The 24,872-nt window shown below is 37.8% G+C and overlaps 1 long non-coding RNA gene across 1 annotated transcript in view; it reads left to right on the forward strand.

The window, feature by feature from the left end:
* The first annotated feature begins 8,538 nt into the window (after window positions 1–8,538).
* The window catches only part of LOC139694405 (uncharacterized), a 65,975-nt gene continuing 49,641 nt past the window's right edge, over window positions 8,539–24,872 (forward strand). Inside the window, exon 1 of the long non-coding RNA XR_011702130.1 lies at window positions 8,539–8,680. This is a non-coding gene — a long non-coding RNA (uncharacterized lncRNA). The remainder of the gene's footprint in view (window positions 8,681–24,872) is intronic.

The raw sequence follows: 24,872 nt of genomic DNA on the forward strand, positions 1-24,872 counted from the left end.
AGTAGCGCCGAGATAGTTAGATGGTAGAAAGATTCAGATTGGTTAATCAGAGTTAAAGAGGAGAGATCACTTCACTCTTTCAACCAAAGTTGTCATTTTTTGGAAACTACCTTCGAAAAGGATACGCATGGAGAAAGCCTAAGAGCAGCTGAAGTTCCTCAATTTATTGTATTCTGAAGAAACTGAGCTTTCCAGGTTGTATTTTTAAAGAACAGTCGAGGATTCTATAAAAAAGGAAAATATTAAGGAATCAAGTGGTGTTTGACGGAAAAATATAAGAATACGAAATGAAGAAAGGAGATACAAAGTTGTCGGAAGAAAAGCGCTTTGGAGAAGCCAATGCATAATTAAACAAGTGCTGGATCTAGCAGAGAAAAGAAATATATAGAAAACAACGAAGAAGGGTGGCAAGGATATAAAATAACAAAACAACATCATTTGACGTAGATCAAGAAAAGCCATGAAAGAATGGAGAACAACACGAAAAGAAGTTCCAGGCAACCTACTTGGTAGAAATGCTTGGAGCAACCTATTGAGTGGGAAGATGTCACTTCAAAGAATGTTTCACAGAGGGCAATTCTAGTAAAGAAAGAGCGTAGTTCTCATAAAAATCGAAGCAAAAGTGAAGAGTTGGAAAAATTTGATGAGTAAAATTTAAGGTCGGATTGAAGTCAGCACCAGAATTCTAGAAAATGAAAAGCCTGTGAATGAAGATGATTAAGAATACCCCATATTAAAATCAGAATCCAATACGGCGGTCATGAATTCATGAAAATGAGATGTTTCAAGTATTGATGAAGTCGCCTCGCAGTCGCTTTTTGGCGTCATAGGATGGCTCAGAGCAGAATATGAAATTTATTCAACGAAAATTGAAATTGAAAAAGTGACAATTGTTCTCATAACCAATCAGAAGAAGGGAGAAACATGAAACAAATTTTAAGTACTATTTCTTGCGTAGTACACTTGCAATATAATGAGAAGGATTATTTGCGGTGGTAAGGAGGAAAAGAGAAAATATTTCATATTTGAAGGGAAGTTTAGAATCGGGAAAAAGCTAATATAACAGTAAAATAGTGTTTAATCCTGATAAATCTCAGCTGGAAAATAATATAAAAAGATTCATCATTCAATTTTATATTGCTGCCATTTTTGGATAGAGCATTAATATAAAATTCTGGTTAATAAAATAGGAGTAACACATCAAAAAGATTTAAAATAATTATATATATAATGTGCTCGACCGTCGTCATCAGATTCTGATGACGACGGTCGAGCCGTCGAAACGTCTGAACTATATATGTGAGTGTCCTTTCTTCGTGTTTCTATGTTTTAAAAATCTGCATCTGCGTTATATATATATATATATATATATATATATATATATATATATATATATATATATATATATATATAGTCCAGTCGGTAGAGCGTTGGACTGCTGACCAGAGGGTCCCGGGTTCGATTCCTGGGCAAGGCACTCTGGGCACCTGCAGCTCCACCCAAGCTAAAGTGATTTTTCGGGTACCAGGTCTTTTTCTTTCGGTTCGCACAAAGCAACCCCCGGGGCCCAGGCGAGCGTTCCAAGCGTGAATTAAAATTCTCGCGTGAAATAGCTTTGGCACTTCTTAATAGCATCGTATTTGAGGGTGGGATTTGATGGGATGTCATATTCTAAGTAGATCAAAATGCATTGTCTCCCCCAATAGGTTTCGAAGGATATATCTCAAACATATTTATCCTCTATTATGGTATATGGAAGCTAAAGTGATTTTTCGGGTACCAGGTCTTCCATGGGAAATCATAACCGGCACAGGGAAAGGAACTGGCCCCCCTACCCTGATGTGTGAATTTTCGCACGCCTTAGTACTGGGTGATCTCTACCATCACCTACTAAACCGACCTTCGGGTTGATTACTGTGTTTATGGTTTATATATATAAAGAGATAGAGAGAGAGGATTATGTAAAAAAACTCATTAGAATAGTTAGAAGGACAAAAAAGTAAACATGTACTGTATAGACCAAGTGGAATTACCTTGATCTTCGGTAGAAGAATCGCCAATGGTTAGAGAAACAAGTAAGGACACTTAATTAGCATAAATACTATTAGCGCGAACTGAAATGGCATTAGGGCAAGTACAAGCCGAAGCAGGAAAGATAAAACTACAAGCAGTGTAATGGTGGTTGGTGTAACCGAAGAGTTATGGAGATATAATGGACGTAGAAAAACACCAATTATGATTTCCTACTGGCTATGGAGGAGGAAAAGAGATTGCCGGAAAAGCAGTGAAGTGGCAGAGGCAAAAATATTGCACCTACTCTTTTTTTTAAATCTTGCATCGAATATACGTAGGATGTGGCACCTTCAAAAAAATCGCGAAGGAGAAGAAATTTCAACTTGAAGGAAGATATCAAACCTGTTTCCCGCTTCATCCCCTAGTGGATATCTTCTTGCCTTTAGATAGAAACAAATAGTCTAGAAAAAAGAAGTACGATGCACATACGTAAGTCAATGAATAAGTCGCAAATCTCCGTAAGATAATCGCTGGAAATGTTTCAAATATTTCATTGGGAACACTGGAAATATCAACCATACTGTCCCGACTTAGCCCTCAGAAATTTCTCTCTCTTTGCCCCTAAAATATGATTTGAGTGGCGGTCATTTTGAAAATGATGATGCCACAGGTTACTCATTGGCTGCGACAGCAAACAAAATACTTCTTTGCTGCCGACTATCAAGGACTTTGAAAGAGATGGGAAAAGTGTCTGAATGGACTGAGTGAATATATAGAAAGTTGAAATAAATTTCATGAAGTTAATTTGATTATTATTGACTCTATTCAGTTATTGCGAGTTATTTATTGACTAACTAATGTGTTTGGGAACGGTTGCACTTATACTTTTAAAAAAATATCGTTCTTTTTGTTACGATTCCGAAATATTATTTGAATTTAGAAAAGACATTAAAAAACAAAAGGCACACATTGTTGTTTTACTAGTAACTGTGCAAATATATGAGGGACTCGTGGAAATATTTGAATTGACTTATCATAAACTCATGGAAAATTTTCAGACTCTTCTCTAAATTCAATATGCATAAGTTCAAGGTTACTCATATAATAACTTGAATTCGTAATTAAAATGAAGCATGGACAATGAGATGATAAAGGTTAACAAAACATTAGGTGCGCAGTACAGTTCCCGTCATTCTCTTCTGAATTACTGTCGCTGCTATGGAATATTCTCTCACTGCGTTACACTCCCATTAAGAACACAGAGCCATATTGCAGTAGATAAGCATCCGCGACTGCGCTTGCTAAAAAATTCACTGGAAACACCCGCCCTCATCGTGCTTTCACAAACACCTGCCTCAACGGTTCACAGAGCCTGCTTTAAAAATGTAGATTATTATTGTCTATAACACTTCTTCTATGCTATAGACAATAATCATATTTATTTTTGAAGCAAGCTCTGTGAACCGTTAAGGCAGGTGTTGGTGAAAGTACGGTAAAGGCGGGTGTTTCCAGTGAATTATTTAGCAAGTGCGGGCACACTTGCTAAAAGATTCATTTGAAACCAAGTAGTGCCGGGTATGGTAGGGGAGGAGAGGAGATTGTTGGAAGAAATCATAAGGAGGCTGGAGAAATGGATGTAAAGCATATTGATTGGTAGTGGGATGTTAAAAACTGTGATAGAGGGGAGAATGTTAGGCAAACGAAGAAAAGGCATTACGGGCATGTTGGACGGAATAAAGAGAGGAAGGAGTTGAAGGGGTGCTTGTTGTAGAATATGATGCCTGGTTGTATTTTATTAGGAGAGATAAGAGAATTCTTTGGTAGTCGTGTCAAGAAAACGCCTACCTTAAACGGTAGATTACTTACAATAAATTATGTAATATTCTACCTCAGTTAATGAAACAACTGTCTGCAGAGTTTTGCAGATAATGTTGCAGTAATAACATCTAGTTTCATTTTTCAGCTAAGTGAACAGTCATGTAGCCACCTATGCGGGACACTAGTTATATGACAGTGTAAGCCATGACCTTAAAGGAAGTACTGCTCAGTTTTGTTTGAGAGGGGTGAGAGATGGATCAAGCAGCGAAAAAATTCAATACTGGATAAGAATTGCAGATGAATCCCCTTTCTCCCTCTCTTAAATCCTCAGCTTAAAGAAGTAGGAAGGGTTAGAGCAGGAGGAGAAGGAGAGAGTGTGGGGATATGGTGAGTAGTTGATGAAGCGATTCTGATTTCCATGGGAATGAAATTGTGCTCACGGTGGAGGCGGGGTCTCTGGATATCCAGAGACGAAGACGTCAAGGAGACGAGGGGGAGGACGTGAATGGGAACAGCTCTAGGGGGGGAGAGAGATTCAGAAACTCTGACAGAACCTTCTAGAGGAATTTAAAGAGGAAGAGGAGATTCAAGTTGATGCTCTTTCGTAGTCGAGACGGTAATTCCCGATTATTAATTGAGGTTTGGAACGGTAAATTATACCAGTTCAGACTAACAGCTAATTATTGTTAATTTATGTGTTTCTTGAGAGGTGAGCAATTGGTGTAATTGATGTCAGTATCCTGAGATCCTAAGCACGCATTGTTTAAAATAATTTAAACGTATCCTAAGCGGCCATTCCTTTTTTTTAATTTCAATAAATTTGGATTGAAATGGCTCTACACCTATTTCGTGCGCTAGCATTAATTAGCTGCGGCTATCAAACAAGAACTGATATATGTTCTGTTGAAGAAAATGGAAAAGCCAACTGATTTGCACAAGTAATTATTTGAGTCGTGTTCTCATATGCATCCCCGTAGCGTTTACTGAAGTAGTCGATGCTAAATTTAAAAATTTACATATAAATATGGTTGTATGATTTTACTGGAAGCGGTGGTGTGTATACCTATTGAATTCGATATATGGTCGCAAATTGACTTGCACGTCAGAATGGTTTTCTGCAGTTATGTCTCATGCAGGTACGTGACTATATCTGTTCGTGTGCTGTGCACGCTTGAAGAAGACACACCCCCTGCCGAACACCTTCCCGGTGACTTTCAGGCTCTTTTGTAGATGTAAATCTGAGATATAATTCCTTAGCATGGATTGAATTATTTTGTACCAGGTGAAAATTTGAAACTTTGAAACAGCTAGTTTAAATAACTGGGTCATTGTTCCTATTTACGGATGGGGACCTAACACCCCCTGCCACACGCCCTTGCGGCGGCTTGCGGGGTATTATGTAGATGTAGAACTGAATTTTAATTCTGCATCTATTTAAATTAGAGCGCTTTTCATAGGCGAGATATACTTTGTACTTCACCTACAATTTGATTCAATAGATGCTGTTCCTGAAAACCTGAGCCGGAAACATACGAGTAGGTTTATGATTTAAGAATTGGGGGTAAAAAATTGTTACCTGGAAAATCAGGTTTGATATCTGCATTGTGGCACCAAATGGGAATGATTGAAAACAGTAAATGAATGATCACTGACTCTTTGTATACTTATTTCATAATGCAACTGAAGAAAAACCGATTAACACAAGTAGGAAAGGTTAAGGGTGAATTGATTATCTGCCAAAGAGATTACGTACATTTATTCCATATTAAGAGGATAAGCGAAGAGGTCACTCTTAATATAAGTTTTATTTGTTAACCTTGTTGGAATTGCCGTGAAAATATGCATGAAACCCGTTTATTACTGTTCGAAAACCATCAAAATAATCATAGTTAATGGAAAGTTAATATCATCTATTCTTTATGAGTTTTGTAGAACTATTAATTCTTGGTCCATTTATCTGGACGAATAAGCCTTAGATGCATTGTATCCTTTTCATGCTTTCATGTAACATTTCTAAAGTAGCTCACCGCCAGTTAAACTTTAACTGGTGGTGACTATTAAACTGAGAGTTATTTATAAATCTCTTATGAAATAGTTATGAAAATGGACAGGCTAATAGAATAGTATATATAATTTTGTATAATTGTGTGTATTTCCACGGAATGAAATTTTTTTCTAGCGAAGTTTATCAAGCTGTCGAAACACCCACTATGTGATGATTTAGGCTCTTAGATATACTTAGTGGTAACTTAAACAAAACAGCAAATAGTTAACGGAAACATTTTGTGCTGGCCAAGAATTCAAAACTTTAACATGAATTTTCAAAAGTTAAGTAATTTTAAATTTATATTGTAGCCTTTGCGATAATTATTCCATTGCTGATATGCGTTTTTAGAGTAGGTGTGCCTTCATATTTGTTCCAATTTATTTCAATGCAATGATGAAGTATAACAGAGAAAATGTTATTGATTACTAAGCTCCATTTTCTTGATAAATAATCAATGATACCTGATCCTAGATCTTTATGGTTTTCATGTATGAAGTAAATGTATGCTTACTCTATTTTTCTGCTATAAAAAATTTACGGATAGCCGTCAAACAAAGTGAACGGTCACCATCATGGGCAGTTTACGGGATATGCTTTGTTTTCCTTTAGTATTCGCCTTCAGTGAGTCGCAAGCGAATCCAGCTGTAGTTCGAGAGCGATCCTTGTGTACTCCAATGTTTCACCAGCACATAGTCTCGATTGTGTGGTTTACATGATTTTGATTATATGGGTCCCTAAGCACGTCCGTCACGTATGCACTCTGGTACCCGCAGCTGGAAGGCGGATCGCAAACACGAAGGACGAATCAGATCACCAGCTTGCCTCAATTCTCCATCATAGGTGAGACTCATTAACTTCAAACCACCCCAAAGTTTGACGTGGAAAACGTCAAGCGCTTCGCTTGCTAATTCGCGGTGCTGCGGACCTGGGTCTGAAGCTCATCCCTGCGTCTCTAATGGGTCCAACGATGTGCCCTTACACCTTACCGCTGTTTGACTTTGATTATTGTTAGCGATTAGCTAGTTTCCAGTTTTTAAATTGGCAAGAAATCATTTGCATATACTTCTATGCTTAGATAAATGCTGGCGTGCACATCTGTAAAGTTCACATTTGACCAGGCACTTAACTGAAGACCTGAGAGAATTCGGGATATTACGGAAAAGTGAATTGAATTTCACGATTTATTTTACGACGGGGTAATAGTAGGTTGGGGAGGACTTTAAATACCTCATTTATGATGAACAATCTTTCACCCACGAAGAAGTCACTGCGCCGATTCCAATTCTCTCCCATCCCATTTACTTCGTCAGACTAATTACATTTGTATTGCCTGTTTAACATTTTTGTCGAGATAAAATTCAGAAGGTTGTTAAAGGAAATGTGTAATTTTATTCATGAGCTCATCCATAAATTTTATTGTTAGAGTGACACACGCTATTTTTCCAGTCTCTAGTTTAATAAATAAGTAACATAAGAAAAATTAATGACAATTAATGAGAAATTGGGAAAATTTTGGTTCTTACATACCTTAACGCATAGAAAGTAGATATCAAGACAAAAAAAATCTTAACAGTCGAAAATTTGAGTTAAATAGGGCTCCATTGTGTTGAATTAATCATTTAATTATAAAAAAATTTAAAAAGTGACATAGAATAATTCTTCGAATTTCACATCCCAAACATGTGAGAATCACCTTATGTGATACTATATTTGAAGGCAAAAAGTAGAGGAAGGCTGTGTATCATTTATTCATCGAGAAATTGTATTTGCTATTGCTTAATTTGATGGAAAAGTGGAAAATTGATGAGTTGTTTGAATTACGAGGCATAAACTATAGTAAAATTATTGCATAATAACGAAATGTTTAACAGATGTATATTTGGCTTTTTTTGAGATGCTATTCCCCCTGTATAATATTAATCTTTTATAACATAAGCATTGCATTTTATTCCATCTTCCTACCTTAACCTCATAATTTAATGAGATTTCTAAATTATGGTCCATTACGGCGCCGCTTTTGTAACCATGGAGATGCTATTTATGGGGAATATTCACAATTTATTTTGAAGGATAGAGAGAGGATAAAACATTTTATACTTTCAATTACGCAATAACTTTAGATCAGAAGCAACTGTTTTTCAAATTTTCTGTGAGCACTCAGTGAAATTTCCTAGCATTTTGAAAATGCATTTTGGCATTGGTACATTTGCTTTACTCCCTATTGTGTCTTTTCTGTTGCTTTAAGTGACAAAAATGTTATCGCATAGTTTTACAATGCGCTCTCTTAGCCATATAATCAAGTGGAAACGTGTAGAGTGTTTGAACTTCAATCCTTTAGTGGGTAAGCCCCTCAAAGTCTCTAGATTTTCAATGCAGTTTTTATAGTTAACTGTGACACACAGGAAAAGTGCCCGGCCTCAAAGTTTTGTTATTAAACTACCAAAAAGTTGCTTTACGTGCTTAAGTAACAAAATATCCAGTTGAAATATAGATGAAATGGAAAACAGTCCCGCGCGTGATTTTAAAAGTTGTTCCATTGGATTTTCATTTTAAAGCTGATAATTTCCTTCACAAAATAAACATTTTGGCTTAGTTTAAATTAGAAAAATAAATCACATTTTTAAACTTAATAAAGGTTTACTTTACTTTTAGCACGATTTGGAGGTTACTGTGTCCATAATGGCATTCGAGACACCTCACCAGCCTGAGTAAAAGGGATAGATGACGTGGCTCTCAAGATATCGAAATTTTACTTCAAAGCCGGGATGAAACTAAAAACAAACTTGTAAGCTGTACAAGAAGGTAAGCTTTATGAGCGAAACTTGAGGGCTGTTTTCATTGAATTTTAAGTTGATTTTATTTAATTAATTTAGTTAGTTTATTTTAGTTTAGTTTAGTTAATTTTAGTCAAGCCATCTAGCCTCAAGCGTCTGCGGACAGTGGATTTCCGATCATGCCGTTGAAAATACCGGAATTGGCGAGGTTCTATTTACGAGTCTCAAACATAATCTAAACAGGAATCGTAACTCGCATAAAAATGTACTCTCTCATATTTATCTCGACACAGAGCATTTTGCAGAAGTTTTGTCAGAAAAAATCTGTATAAAATTTGGGTCAAGTTTGTGGTCGAAACTGTTTCGAATGTCTCTATGTGAGCAATCATCTGGCCGTAAATTTGTTAACTTTTACAAATCTGTAACTCCATAATGTAGGTGCAAAAGTTTATAAAGAGTTACATAGCAGCTGTGACCTAGTTCCGTTTTAAATTTCTCCCATGTTTAATTAAGTACATTGACCACGCGAGCCAAGTCACTAACTCCTAGGAAGAGGAAGTGCACAAAAATGTAAATGAAACTAATCATGTGACTGGGCCGCATGTCATTTTCAGTAATAATTTGAGCGCACGTGATTTCTTATAAATTTGCCTTAATCACATTAGGTTGTTAGTTTTGGTCTGATATGGGTCTTGCATAATATTCACATTGAAAGCTACATTACATTGCTACTCTGCCTCATCTGGCTCCATGGATCATATTTGACTTGGACGTGAAATCAAATAATTATGCATCGAATGCGAATGAAAACCACTTACGAATCTATACTGTTATTATGAATATACTCATGGAAGACCCAGTTTCCAAATGATCGAAATAATGCACGTTAATCAATTTTCACGCCTTTAATTAATCAAAAACAACAGGGGTGGAATGCACATTTGGGGACATCTCAAAATCACTATAGTATTTTTTATGATCATTGCGTATTTATTTAGACGAAGGCGAGCTTACGTTTTTAGTCTCCCCCTCTCTCTAAATGTTCTAATGCTTTGTTCAAATAATTCCTCAATCCAACGAGTAGGCAGTTGAAAAGCCACGGTATTGTGTGGACATTGACTCCTCTAGCTTAGTTTAATTCATTATGGCACTCATATTTGCCATTTTTTTATCAGTGGCATAAAACAATGAGGAGAGTCAAATTATGAAGAAATTCCCCAAAACTAGGTTCGTAATGAAACAATCTGAGTAATGTAAAAAATTCTATTTAATCAATGTTGTACCGAGAAGGTCGCATACATATTTATATTGAAAACAATACAAATTTTTTGGATTCCTGAATGCGTGTAGATCTCATCGCTCTTTTGGCCCGAGTGAAGGCACACCCTTAGTTACAATCTCCTTTAAATAAATGATATTGAAAAACTAATATAAATCTCTTTTGCTTAGTGTTGATTTTGTCACTTTTTCAGTCATTCGCCAATGATGCTAGTTGATGTTTTCTTCCTCAAAATGGAAAGTGGTTACAAAAGTTATGTGCATTAGCATATACTGTTTTAATAATTACATAGGCCTTGACCAGCATTGGAAAGCTCATTTTGATGCTGAGCTAATTTAGTTCAATCCCTTCTTTCTCCCTCATGAGTTTTTTAAGGGGTAATTGATGTTTCCGTCTTTTTGAAACTTCTGTACCAGGTTTACGCTGAATAATTCACATGATTGGGCGTTTTATTTTCCATTTAATTGATATTACGTGATAATTGATCCGAATTAACATGCTGGGAATATGCACATGTGACCAACTCATGGTGTCTAGACTTGAACCTATTTACTAGAGGAACTGAAAATTCAGTTTTGTGAATAAAATTTATCTTCTAAGATTAGTGATTAGACTTATCGTACGCAGGTAAAGCTACAGGCTTGCTGTAGACGTGATGTAATTCATAAGTAAAAGATAGCGTAGTTTAAATTATTTCTTTCTCACTTTGAATATGGATTGAACTTAATTATGGGGAAATAGTAATGTTTCAGCTAGATGTAAACACCCTTAAGAAAAGTTATTCGTTGATCTTAGCGCATATTCGCCGTTTTATCGTAGTGCCATATATATTCAGCTCTTTCAAATTATTGTTTTGCAAGTAAATGCAATTTAATTCTATTGTGTGATAAAAAGGACGATCAATTATTCAGTAACGATCGGAGGAACGAATTTAACGCTCTGGCCGTGAATGCTAAATATATACTAGTACATATACTAGTAGCACGTTGGAGAAGTGCCGAAAAAGTTGTTAGAACATTGTTCTGGCTTTGGAATTCCAATCACCTGTATTGTATTTATTCTCTCCTCCACTTCAACTACGGTGAGATAAAAAAAGATAAATGAGGCCGTTCAAATTGGCATTGGCAGCGCAACACGTCGTACAGGTGGTATGAGCTCGTGCAGAAAGTAGTAGTTGATTTTCGGAGGGAAAAACAGGCAAACGAGCACTTAGACGGTGGAACCTACGGAGCTCTTAGACGAGCATCGGAGTTGGACGTTTGCACGACATTATCGGCAAGGGCACTCTGTGGATTTCGAGCAGTTTAATTTGGCAACGATGTGAGAGAGGAGGCACTTAACCTAATTAGTTGCGTTTCTACCTCTCATTAGTGCTATTACTAAATTCCAGACGCGCCGAAATGGCAAATTCACCTCAATTTTCTTGCTGTTGCAACTGCGTCATTTTCATATGGCATACCTAAATATATGCTGATTAATCTTGCGGCGGACGATTTACTTTTAAACAAATATGAAAATTTGTATTTGATCAACATTCTTGTTGATTTTCGACTCGTTAGAATGAGAATGTGTATGTTTTTAGGTATTTTAGGCAATTATTAGGTAAAGCACCGTTTGTAGGCGGTTTTAGATGGTATAAATAAACAGCGGTACACACCTTAGCAGAACACATCTTGACACCTGACACTCCAGTTGACCCTTCTTCAGTTCCCCATACTTCTTTCCTCCCTGAATTCCGTCCAACATCCCTAGCCTTTTCCGACTCCTCTTTCGCTTGCCTAATGCTCTAACCTCAATCATAGTCTTGTATTTCCATCTCCAATCAGAATGCTGTGCTACCTTTCGAGCTTCTCTTAGATCTCTATCAACAGTTCTCCCTCCTCCCCGACCGTGCCTGGCTCTTCCTCATTTGTTTTCATTTCTGTTCATTTGATTTTTCATCTTTCTCCACACTCACATTTCAGAAGCCTGCAGTTTACGCATGTCATTTTGCTTTTGCACGTCGCGGAATCGACGACATCCGCGTCATACAAACCATGCTCTATTTAAAGGTTTTCACCAATCTTTACTAAGCATCCTTATTCAGGGTTCCTGTAATTACTTCCATCCTCCATGTCCTTTCATCACGTGAAGATTATATTGCAAGGGGGAAGATATTTCTTATGCATACATAATAATATTTGTTCACAAATCAATCAACTCTATACATTATCCCGCAAGGATGTTTGGCAGGGAGAGTTAGGCCACCTACATCTACTCTAATACTTTCGCAAACACATCACGCCCCGTTGTCCAACAAAATAGCAAGTGAGATAGGGGCGAGTAAACACACCATTCATGCGATTTTCGGTACAATTATTGTGAGTATTATATTTTAAGTAACTACTCCGCCGAGAACTAAAAAGGAAGAAAAGGGAAACCCATTAAAAAGGGCGAGTTTACTTACAACACAGTCACCAATTATCAGGTAGTATTCTACCTATGCAGGATGGACGACTCATTTATTTTACTAACAATATACCATTTGTACTTATGTACATGTGATAATATTTTATCGTGACCAATATCATATTATCATGTTATTTTTCCAGTTGTTATTTTAAAACTCATGCAATCCGACTTTATATTCGGTAACTATTTCCCATTGGAATCGTGACAGTAGTACTTATGTTTGGCGAAGGAATTTCGCGGACGACCCTTATACTTACTCTTAGAATGTTAGTACAACCAACGCCCTCTCTTTGTGAACGTCCCTCTTCGGGGAAATTTTGACTCCGATATGAACGAGCATCGTACGGAGCAGTCCCGTTGGACTGTTCCTCCGTTTCCCATCCTCATTTAATATGCATGCCTGAAAAGGAGGGACGACTTCTTGGTCCGAAGTTTGCAAGTGTGGACCCTAATGATGGAGTGGTACGTGAGGGACGATGGTGGAGACCTGCTTTCTTGTACGACTCTGCCATAAATGAAAGTTAAGCCATAGCCATAGCCATCCATCATAAGCCATAGGCATCAGCCATAAATTTATTCTTGTTTAGTTAGGTTGCCCTACATGTTCCCAGATGCTAATGATTTATGCAAATTGTATGTTCAGTTTATTTATTTTATTTATTTTAAAACATTATTCTTATACAGCAGTAGCGCCATTTTAAAGTGAGAAATATAACAAACATGAAAGAGTACAAAAGACATTAACAGCATAACAATAACAACGAGAACCAAGCATGGACCGGGGAAAATTTTAATTTAATTGAATTGGAGTGAATTTAGAAGGGAGGAGAGGCGAAATAAAGGTGAGCGCTTGGTGAGAGATATTTTAGGAATAGGCAGATGGAGCAGGGTGTGGTTGCGGTTGGATCGCGTCGGTATCCTGAAGTTGAAGAAAGATAGCAGCTCAGGGCAATCAATAGCCGAGTTTAGGGTGTTGTAGAGGAGTTTTAAATCAGCTTTAAGTCTGCAGCTTTGGGGACTAGAAATTGATAAGGAAGACAGAACAGCATTTGAGGACATATTGCGGTAATGTGGGACTCTGTGTTTGACTATTTTGGCAAAGAAGTGAGAGATGCAATCGAGGGATTTAAGATTAGTTTGGGATGAGGTGGACCAAATGGGGGAGCAATATGATATGATGGGAAGGACAATTGTTGAGAAGTACGAATGGAGTGCCATTAGATCTTCGATTTCTGTGAAGCGGTAAAGAAGGCCTAGTAGGGACATTGCTTTATTTTTTAAAGTCTATATGTGGTCGGAGTAATTTAGTTTCTGGTCAATTAAAACGCCAAGGTCTTTCATGGTTGTTACTCTATTTAAGGGAGTTGAACTAATTGAGTAGTTGAACATCAGGGGTTTTTTTCAGAGCAAGAGTCATGATGCTGCATTTTCCAGGGTTTAAGTTAAGCCTCCAGGTATCACACCGTAGGGAAATTTTATGTAAGGCAAGTTGAAGGTGAGTACAGTCATAAATGCTACTAATTTGCTTGTAGATCTTGCAATCATCAGTGTAGAGAAGTGTATGGACTTGGAGAGAGGAGTCGGGAAGGAAGATCATTAACGAATAAATTGAAAAGATATAGCCCAAGGACTCTGCCCTGGGGAACCCCAGACGTGACAGGAGATAAGTTTTTAAATAAAAGTAAGGTATGGCATTACATTACACAATATCACTTAACATCACTAACTCAAATAAAAAATATAATTATTTCGATGAGATTTCCTTGGGAAACACTGTGATTTCGACAGCATTATAGTTGATACAACATTTTTTAAACCCTTTTTAAACGACTAATTTGTGTTTCAATCTAACCTAGGATATTTTTATCAATGGCAAAGTGTTCTAGATAGATAGTGAGTAGCTTCTATTAGGCATTATGTTGGAAGATTTTTTTTGTCTCGAAAAACCGCGTCAACTGGAATATTATTTTCTCCCGATCATAACATATTATGGACGAAAAGAACAATGCATCTCTCGCAGAAATCTAATGTTTCGGAAACGGCGACTTTATATCAATATATTTTCACTTCCGATATCTCTTATTATCTAACTAAAAATAATATGTCCCATTACTTTGTATGATATGGATTTGAAGGGGATAGTTCCTTCCTTTCGCTGCTTGTATTATACGTTTTACATTTCCTAATATTCAGTCGTTGGGAACCTTACGATCAGATAGGGACTTCTTAAATATGATCTCTATGTTTGACACAGTTTCCGAAGCTGGTATCTTCTATGTATATTCCAGCTGGCATTTCATCGGTACAGGAAGATTTATCAAGGTTGATGCTCTTCATTGGATGATTTATACTGAAATTATGTGACATTTCTTTTTTGAGAATCGGTTAGAAAAACATTTTTGGGAAAGTTATTTGAAACATTTGTTGAGTCTGTTTAAAACGCTTCGAAAGAAAGAATTTGATAAGTTGGCTTTTGATGAACTGGTTGCAACTCTTTCTCCATTATAGTTATTGAATGAGTTAACTGTTGATTTATTTCCCTGAATATCCCTGATACAAGCGACAACAGTGCTATTGAATTTTATTATACAATTCCAGATAAATACTGGCAAAAGTTCAGTTTTAATTGCTAACTTACAATTTAAAAATCCTGCCTAGCATTTCAAAATAATTTAACTAACCTGTGTGCAAAATTATGTAGTGGCACCAGCAATGGACGCAGAAATACTTATTCGTACATGAATTTGAATGTACATTTGTCTCTATGCGAAAATGATCACATACGCACATACATTCCCATTTACCGTTATACTATTTGAAATATTCCGCTTGAGTGAGTACCTACGGATGACATTTTTCTTTGTTTTTGTGTCGAAACATCCAAGCTTTTTCTAATCACCGTTGTGAGCAAAGGAGAATACAGTCTCTCAATTTCTGTTAAAATTTTATGGGAATTCGGCGATATTCTGATGTAATTCTCGACCCAGTACGTCCTCCAAGAGTGAACTAGAAAACATGCAACCGGGGGCCTGCTGCCAGGGAAATAATTCAGTAGGTAACATGTTTTATTATCAACACTAGTCCATTGATCAAGGCTCGGGTGGTCTGAAAAGTTTCCGACCTAACAAAGATACAAGACACTTTTTTCTGAAATTTTCTGAGGTCAGAAATCCATCCACTCTCGTAGACTTTCATCTACATCTACATTTACTTAATACTCCGCAAGCCGCCGCAAGGGCGTGTGGCGGCAGTTGTTAGGACACCCGTAATTTAGAAAAGAAAAAAAAACCTCATGCAAAAACCACATATTCATGCATCCACAAAAAATATGACATACATTCATGCAAGAAAACTTACACCCCACACACATGCAAACACTCAAACTACCATCTACCATACACATCCACCTGAAGGTATACTTAACATCTTTGCAATGTTTAATTTTGTTCCGACCCTTAAATTTAATGTTTTTAATATTTCTAAAGAGACTTTCGAGTGATTAAGATAGCCACAACCTAGCACAGCGTAAGCAACGTAACACCCTACATTACTATATTTAAGTCATTTTTTCATTTCCCCAAGTATGCGTATTCTTTTCCTCTCTCTACTCAAATAATCAACGTTATCTTTTCTAATACAAGTTTTCAACATACTATTCACCCACTCAATATGCCCAACCTCCGCTTTCCCTGCCTAATATCAATTTCTCCCAACAACGCTCTATTCTCCTTTCTCATAGCTAGTAGTTCTATGTTGTTTTTCTTTCCGCATATTTTAATCTTGTGAAATGTCTTCATGCCCAAACTTAAAAGCCTTCAATCTACGCTAATCCTCTTGCCGTAACGACCAAGTTTTGGAGCGGTACCAAACTACGTCCCGTATCAAAGTTGGCACTAATATTTTCTTTAAAACCTCACTCATGCTCATCATTAACTCACTCTTTGCATAAGCACTCCTACTTACATGCAGCATGAAAATAATTCAAGAAAAATGCATCTAGCTTCCGCTAATTGCAGATATATTCCTGGAATAGTTCCAATATATAATTTCTTATCATCTCAGAGTAATCGTAATGTGATAGATTTTACCCTTGAAAACGGGTATTTTCTTCTTCTCATCCAGACGAACATTCATTAAATATATTAACAGGTAATACTTTATTTATAATGTATAACTTAAGAGAGATGTTTTCATTAAATTAATTTATCGTCAACTTTCCATACACAATGGCTTTGACCTCTTCTCAGATAAAATTTGGGTAGGTAACAGATGAGTAGTCATTATTATGTATTGCTACATGCCCAAGGAAATTTTATCTTTTCAAGCAATTTACCCGAGTTAGAGTCTCATGGAATGGTAAAATTGATTTAGAGCTGAATTTAACATTTCATGTAACTTTTTCCAGTTGGTAATAGTCTGGATCTTAATTGTGTCTTACTTCTGTTCCAGTCTTGGAGATTTTTCAAAATTATGTTAACTTGAATGTTTTAAATCATTGAAAAGATAATTATTATGCAGATTTCTGTAATGTTTTTATAGATCCAATTCATTGCGATAATGGCTGCTTTTCGAGTTGTTAACTTTTTGTTTTCAATTTAACTAATTTTCTTTATTTCTAAGTTTAAAATAAACCTCGTTAATTTTTACAGTGTTTTCCTTAATTCGATCGGTAGATCCATAAAATCAATGTGCTAATAAAGTGTACCACCAGAATAGCCCTTGGACCTCGAAGTAGTCTTCAGCTTCCTCGTTGCATCTTCCTTTATCTCTTCAAACGGCTCTTGGGAAGACTGGGCTCTTGTTTCAGGGTCGTAGTTACTTTTTTCGGAAGTCAATTGTATCACATGGAACACACGGACCATGGTAAAAAACTTATTTAGAGCCCATCATACTCAGTCATGTATTGTCAGAGGTGTGGAAGGAGTATAGATATCCATTCCATGGAATGTATTTGGGGCCTTTATTCATGCTTTCAGCAAAGTGCTCGGGGAAACTATTTCCCCGAGCCACGTCAGGCCTTTCGAAAAATATGAGACTCATCATTTGGCATAAAGTGGAAACTACAGCATGAGAAAAATGAAATTTAAAAGAAATCGCACCGAAAACAGATCAAAACTGCGATCGCCTTCATTTTTCGTCAGAATGGAAGCGGTATTGAATGCGCATTCCCTCGACTTTGGGAGTGGAGGCGTTCGTTCATTTGATGCCTCGTGGCGATCCGAACGCGACGCGCGCCCTTCCGAGGGTGCGTTGGGATGGGGACCACTTTGAGGTTTGACAAATGAGACGCCTCGGGCGTAACTCGCCGTGACGGATCAATCAATCAATCGGGCCTCCCTCCATCTCTCTCTCTCCGCTCCCCGCTTACTTTCTTTCCACTTCCCTTCGCGTCATTCTGTCCCCCTCTACGTCGCTTCCTGCGCGATCCCATCAATTTCCCCCTTTATTTTTATCGGCAACTTTATTCTTCGCCGGCTTCAACGATACTCCCTCCGCTGTATCGTCGTCCTCCCCAAATTCCATTTTCTCCCCACTCCCGCATCCCCAAGGCCACTCACGTGAATCTTCACTCTTTCCTCGGCTGCATTTTCCGGTGAGTTGTTGACTACCGGTAGGCAACGAGCACCACTGGATTCATCGCATTTCATACCCCCTCTTTGAAAGGTTTTTGAGATTGGAAATTACCCGCAATTAAAACTTCCAACCGTGTAATGAGCGCCAATTTTTAAGTGATATTTTTTTCCTGTGCATGAATGGAAACGCGTAAGTGTAAATTAAAAGTAAATTTGTTCTGATTGGTGACTCTTGTTGAAATTTAACATTTAATGCACAATTTCGATAAGTATCATCCAACTTTCATTCGTTCTCAAAATGGCATTCAAAACCCTGTCCTCGGTTACATAGGATCCGATGTTTACATCCTGGGATTAAGTTTATGCGAGTAATTCAGAAGGTTGGGATTGAAATGCATTATTCGTAAAAAAAAGCTCGTTTGCTCGCCAATTGATGATTCTAATCGTATATACATCCATACAATATCCCGTAAGTTGCCGCAAAGGCGTGTGGCGGGGAGTGTTAGGACACCTACCATACTTGAATTTGTGAAATTATTGCAATGCTATAGATTTCATGTTCTTCATTAGAAATAAACTGGTATCATTGTAAATGTTTATTTATCTGAAAGATAACTGATATAATTATAACATGGTTACCTGATGATGGGTAAAAAAATTATGCATTATTTTTTCAAATATTTTTTTCACTGTTTGCCATTCATATTTGCTACTGAATATTTAAACATAAAAGGCTTTCCTCGTAAATTCCACTGCCAAACGCCTTTATTAATTGTTCACTACCAGTGACTTTTTGCACTTACCGGCGGCTTTTCGTGTGTTCTGTTAATGTAGATGGATTTATTTTCGCGTAGGGGAGTTCCCAAAACCCGTTTCGCTTTTTTTTTAGTTTTATCAATTCAAAGGAAAGCAGTTCAATATCTATTCATGACGATTATTGTTCTAAATATCTTCATTCCAACACGGTGCAAATAGCTTGCTGTAAGTTGATTGCCTCAAACAACTTCCTCACAGGGAACAGATCTCAAAACGATACAAACTGAAATAGTTGGACTAGCTCTTCTGGAGAGGAATGCCTGGGAGAAGCAAATTCACTTGCGATAAGTAACTAAATACTCTCGCCCGTGCTCTCTTACCCCATAAATTCAGTTATATCAGATTAAAATTTGCCTAAATACGAGGGTCATCCGGAAAGTAGTACCCGTTCGTGCCGCATGAAGTGCTGACGACGCGAGTAGCCGCTGGACGAGGTCAGATAGCTTCAGTGGCTTGTCTGCCTTCTCTGAGCCAAGTTGCGTGACGCTAGCATTGCCTGTGTTGTTTCTGTGATTGTTTACAATGTTTAAAAAAATTGAGAACGCCGCCAGTTGTGAAGTGAGGGCAGTGATTAAATTCCTCAATGCAAGAAACGTTCGCCCATGTGATATTCATCGCCAATTAAAGGAGGTGTATGGAGACAATGTAATGGACGAGTCGTCTGTTCGGCGGTGGTGTCGCAACTTCAACATGGGGAGGGGGAACACACACGACGATGAGCGTTCGGGGAGACCGTCTGTCATTACAGACCAACTGGTGAGCTCAGTTGACGAATTCGTGAGGAACGATCGGCGCGTCACAATTGATGACATCTGTGAGCATTTTCCCAATGTTTCTCGAACAATTGTTCATGAAATTGTTAAACACCATCTGCATTATGCAAAAATTTGTGCAAGATGGGTCCCTCGCGTATCTCAATGAGCTGGCGGCGAAGGACTATGCAGCAGGAATACAGAAACTTGTCACACGTTATGACAAATGCCTTAATTTGCTTGGAGATTATGTTGAGAAGTAGTTTAAAGTATCCTCTTTCAAATAAAATTTTTTATGTTTGTTAATATTTACTTTTGTGTCTTTATTTCACGAACGGGTACTACTTTCCGGATCACCCTCGTATAACAATTCTTTCCCCGAAAGAAAGGTCTAGCCACATCTAAATCTCCAACATACTATGCAATTCAGCACTAGTCTTCGTGCCAAGTTTTTATTTCACACCAGTCATTTTCCATCCGTATTGCGTAGCTATTATTACTTAAAGATAGGAACTATTAAGATGAGTTACGTAACCCAAAGGATAAAGATAAATGGAGTTCAAAGCGATGCACGCGCTCCACATAATTTCGAGTTAATTAGAACTCTAGTCATGCTATGATGTGAGTACCTATTGGTTTTAATAACATATGAATCAGCACAAAATACTAAAAAATGCCACAAGGTCTTATTACTGACGGGATTTAAACCCGCATAAGCAACAGAATATGACAGATATTAATTATGCTTGTCCACACTTTTTCTCTTTGTTGTAATATTAATATTCCAACCGATGGTGATGGGTATCGAGATGGTACGGTGGCTATCGAACTGGCCTCCCACCCAGAGAGCCTGGGCGCAAATCGTGTTGAATATTTTTCAATGGTATCTCGATCCCTACTTGAGGTGCTTTGTGGAGAGCACTTTGAGTGAGTACGCCGTCCGTCGGATAGAACTTTAAGCTGCGAACCCCTTGGCACATTTTGTAAAGAAAAAGCTAATGCCGACGGCGGGTTTCTCTCCACCCTTCATCCGTTCCTATCCATCCCTAATGGTGCAAATGACCTCAGCTGCCGGTCCCCTCCCCTAAATATTACCGATGGGGGTGTTGGTAATTTTAAACGAACTCAAAAATATTTGCAAGATGGAATTTACCTTACAAATACGGTCTAATTTTCCAAAAGTATGAACGGTTCCCCCACACAAATTTCGTCAGAATTTTGTCTCACAATAATAGTCTTTGACGCAAGAGGGTAAGTGTATACCGGACGCTTGTGTGATGTGGGTGTGGCGAAGATTGGAGGAAATAAGTTGAACAGAAAAAAAGGGAGACAAACGATAAAGTTATACCTCAATAGGGTGGACGAATGTAGGAAGTTAGTGGGCGAAATGCGAGCAAGGGAGACAAAATAGGAGCAGGAAATTTTAGGTTTGGCAAAAGGGGTTGAGGACTAAAGGGCGTAGGCTTTCTAAACTGCATGAAGGCAAGTAGGATTCATGAATAAATAAAGAAGGAATTAATGCAGGATAGACAAGAGATATCTTGTGGTACGAAGATAAACGTAATATTCTTTACGGAGTGCCTAAAAATTACCATAACATCTTTTTATAAATGTAGCTGCCTTTACTGCTCTATATCTACATCTAAATAGCACCCTGCAAACCACCAGGAAAGTGTGTGGGAGGGGGTGTATCCACACCTCACATCTAAAGAACACAAAAAGATATAGTCAAGCAACATTGCATGAGCCTCACTGTAGGAAAAAATTAACACGCAATGAACTAGTAAACGCTTATTAGACACAAGAAAAATGCACATTGTACCACCACCATTTCTAGTGAAGTCATTAAAGACAAGAGTTATATGTGTTTCTTGTTTTATATAGCTCTCGGTGTATCCCTGAAATAATAGTTATTTGGTGGGGACTTCGCATACTTTAGCAGCAATATTACAAGCAAGATCTTGCGAGCGACGAGTACCAACGCTCATCAAACCTTCTCATAACATTGTGTCTACATTTCGAAAATTCCAGTTTTATGTTATCTCACCTGAATTTACCCAAATATCAACGTTATCCCCGAGGGTTTGAATTGGGGTTGAATTTAATAATTTCTATAGAAGCTATTTCTGTTTTGTGGACGTTGCAAGGATTTTCGAGAGTATTGAAAAATCTTTTGTAGGTAATGTAATTTCTTTTTATCATAAAGTGTTTCACCAATTTACCGTGTGAGTGTCCTTTTTAATGTTGCTATTATCTTTGTGTTCTATTGTGCCGTCCCATTATTGTGCTGCTCGTGAGTTTTTCCGTATAATCGTGGTGTATGTATGTATATATATATATATATATATATATATATATATATATATATATATATATATACACAGGCAGAGAAACATTTGATAGTGATGGGAGATTGGAATGCGACGGTAGGCGAAGGAAGAGATGGTGACGAGGTCGGGGACTACGGTTAAGGCACGAGGAATGACCGTGGGGAGAAAGCAGTTGAGTTCTGCACGAGACAGGGGCTAGTCATCACCAACAGTTGGTTTAGACACCACAAGAGACGCAGGTATACATGGGAAATGCAGGGTGACTCAGAGAGGTATAAGCTAGATTAAATCCTGGTTAGACACAGGTTTAGGAACAGTGTAAATTCGCACAGCTTCCCGGGAGCGGAGGCGGACTCTGACCACAATTTAGTTGTTATGAAATGCAGAATCCGTTTCAAAAAGATAAGGCAGGGGCGGCGAGTTAGAAAATGGAATGTAGAAGCATTAAATGGTTTGAAAAGGAAGGAATATCAACAGGCGGTAGAGGAAATCATGGAGGATGGTAAAGAACTAAGTACTATCGAAGAAAAATGGGAATGTATCATGAAAGGGATATGGAAAGCCGCGAAAGATACTATTGGAACCGTTAACGCGAAAAGGACTTAGAAACCATGGATGATGGAAGAGATGATTAAAAAGATGGATGAGAGGAGAAAACGGAAGAATATAAACACAGAGTAGGCAAAATGAAGTACAAAGAGTTAAACAATAAATTGAGGCGTGTAACAAATTAAGCAAAAGAAGCATGGTGGAAGACACAGTGTGAGGATACGGAAAGTTTGCAGAAGAAGGTTGAAATTGGTGGCTTGTACGGCAGGGTTGAATCTTTATCGGGAAATAAGAAAGGAAGTTCTATGCTAACAGTTATAGATAAGGCGGGTAAGATAATATTTGACACAGGAAAGATCCAAGAGAGATGGAAGGAAAATATAGAAAAACTGTATTCAGGTAGTGTAGAGCTGTAGAAAAGAACCCTGTAGTAAAGAACTTAGAATAACAAAGTTAGATATAGAAAAGGAACATGACGTAGAGGAAGATAGCTTAGGTCCAGGCATACTAGACAATGACATAGAAAGGGCATTAAGGGAGATGAAACTAAATAAGGCCGTGGGGGTAGATAACATTCCCGTGGAACTTTTAAAATGCTTAGGGAAATGTGGGAGGAAGAGGCTATATGGGCTGATCCGTAGTATTTTTAAGGAAGGAATCTGGCCGGTAGACTTTGTGAGATCAGTTTTAGTTCCTATTCCGAAAAAGATAAAGGCTACATCTTGTGAGGACTATAGGACGATAAGTTTTATATCCCACGCAGCTAAAGTTGTTCTCAGGATCATAAACAAAAGGATAGAGAGTAGGGTAAATGATTACTTAGGGGATGATCAGTTTGGGTTTAGGAAGGGGAGAGGTACGCGTGATGCCATTGCAGTAATGAGATTATTAATCGAGAGGAATATAGACCACAACCAGGAGGCATTTGCCTGTTTCGTAGATTTCGAAAAAGTGTTTGATAGAGTGAATTGGGAAAAACTAATGAGTATATTGCAGAAAATAGGAATAGATTAGAGGAAAAGGAGGCTAATCCGCAACCTGTGCATGTCTCAGACGGCACAGCTGCGAGTGGGGAACGGGGAATCCGGTTGGGCAGTTTTAGGAAGAGGTGTAAGACAGAGTTGCCCATTATCACCGTTGCTGTTCAACCTGTATGCAGAGGAAATGATTAAATAGGCATGGGAAGAACTGAAGGTAGGAATGAAAGTGGGCGGGGAATACGTAAAGTCAGTTAGGTTTGCTGATGACCAAGCTTTAGTTTGTCAGTCAGCCAAGGGGTTGCAGGCATTGCTGAGTAAATTGGAAATTCAGTGCGACAGGTATGGGATGAGAATCAATATTAATAAAACAAAGGTTATGCGATTTTCTAGAAAAAAAAGGCTAAGCTAAACATTAAAATAGGAGGGCAAAAACTAGAGCAGTTAGAACAGTTTACGTATCTCGGAAGTGTTTTAGACCAACACGGTCAAAGTAGTAGCGACGTAAGAAGAATTGCGCTAGGCAAAGAGGCTTTCACAAGGAGGAGGGAGGTGATGACAGGGACGTTGAGTAAGGATATTAAGAAAAGACTCGTAAAATCTTTGATATAGAGCGTAGCTATGTACGTTGAGGAAACGTGGTCAATGAAGCAGGTGGATAGACGTATACTGGAGGCTTTTGAAATGTGGGTTTGGAGAAGAATGGAGAAGGTGAAATGGACAGAGAGGAAAACAAATGAGGAAGTGCTTGGTATGGTGGGCTAAGAGAGGGGTTTGTTGGGAGAAATCCTGTGGAGGCAGGAAAAGTGGATGAAGGGGGTATTGACCGGCAGTGGGATTTTGAAGACTGTAATAGAGGGGAGAATGTTAGGCAAACGAGGAAAGGGAAGGAACAGGATAGGGATGTTGGACGGGATGAAGGGAGGAAAAAAGTACTCAGAGATGAAGAGGGGTCTGATGTAAGAGTAGGATACTGGATTTGATATTTTGCTAGGAATCATAAAATATTTATTTAGTAGCTGTGTCCATCCAAAACCTACTTTAACCGGTAGAGTACCTTATAATAATAATATGTACACACATCCTTATGCATATATTTATATTTTTTGTGCACATATTTCAATTCAAAATTGTATTTAATGCTTTAATGCAAATTCTGCCAATTTATCAGTGGTTTCACAGTGAAGAAAACTGTTAAAAATCTCGTTTTAATGAGCGATGTCTTTCCGCGCTTTTGTGCACTCAAAATGAATGAATCTCTACGGGCGTTGTTAACTATTCTAAACAATAATTGGGTAAATTTGATGCTTATAACTTATGCCTGCGAAGCTCATCGTGATAACACCGCATACACTGCCATTATCGCACGGGATACAAAGAAACCTACGCTTTACCTTATAGCCATTTGATATTATTCTCCGTATTTAAAATATGGATTATTTAGCTAACTCAGGCACTATAAGGCTAATACGATATCTTGATTGTATGAATAT

This window comes from Hetaerina americana, unplaced genomic scaffold, assembly GCF_022747635.1.
Source record: "Hetaerina americana unplaced genomic scaffold, ioHetAmer1.1.p SCAF_5, whole genome shotgun sequence".
Classification (NCBI taxonomy): domain Eukaryota; kingdom Metazoa; phylum Arthropoda; class Insecta; order Odonata; family Calopterygidae; genus Hetaerina; species Hetaerina americana.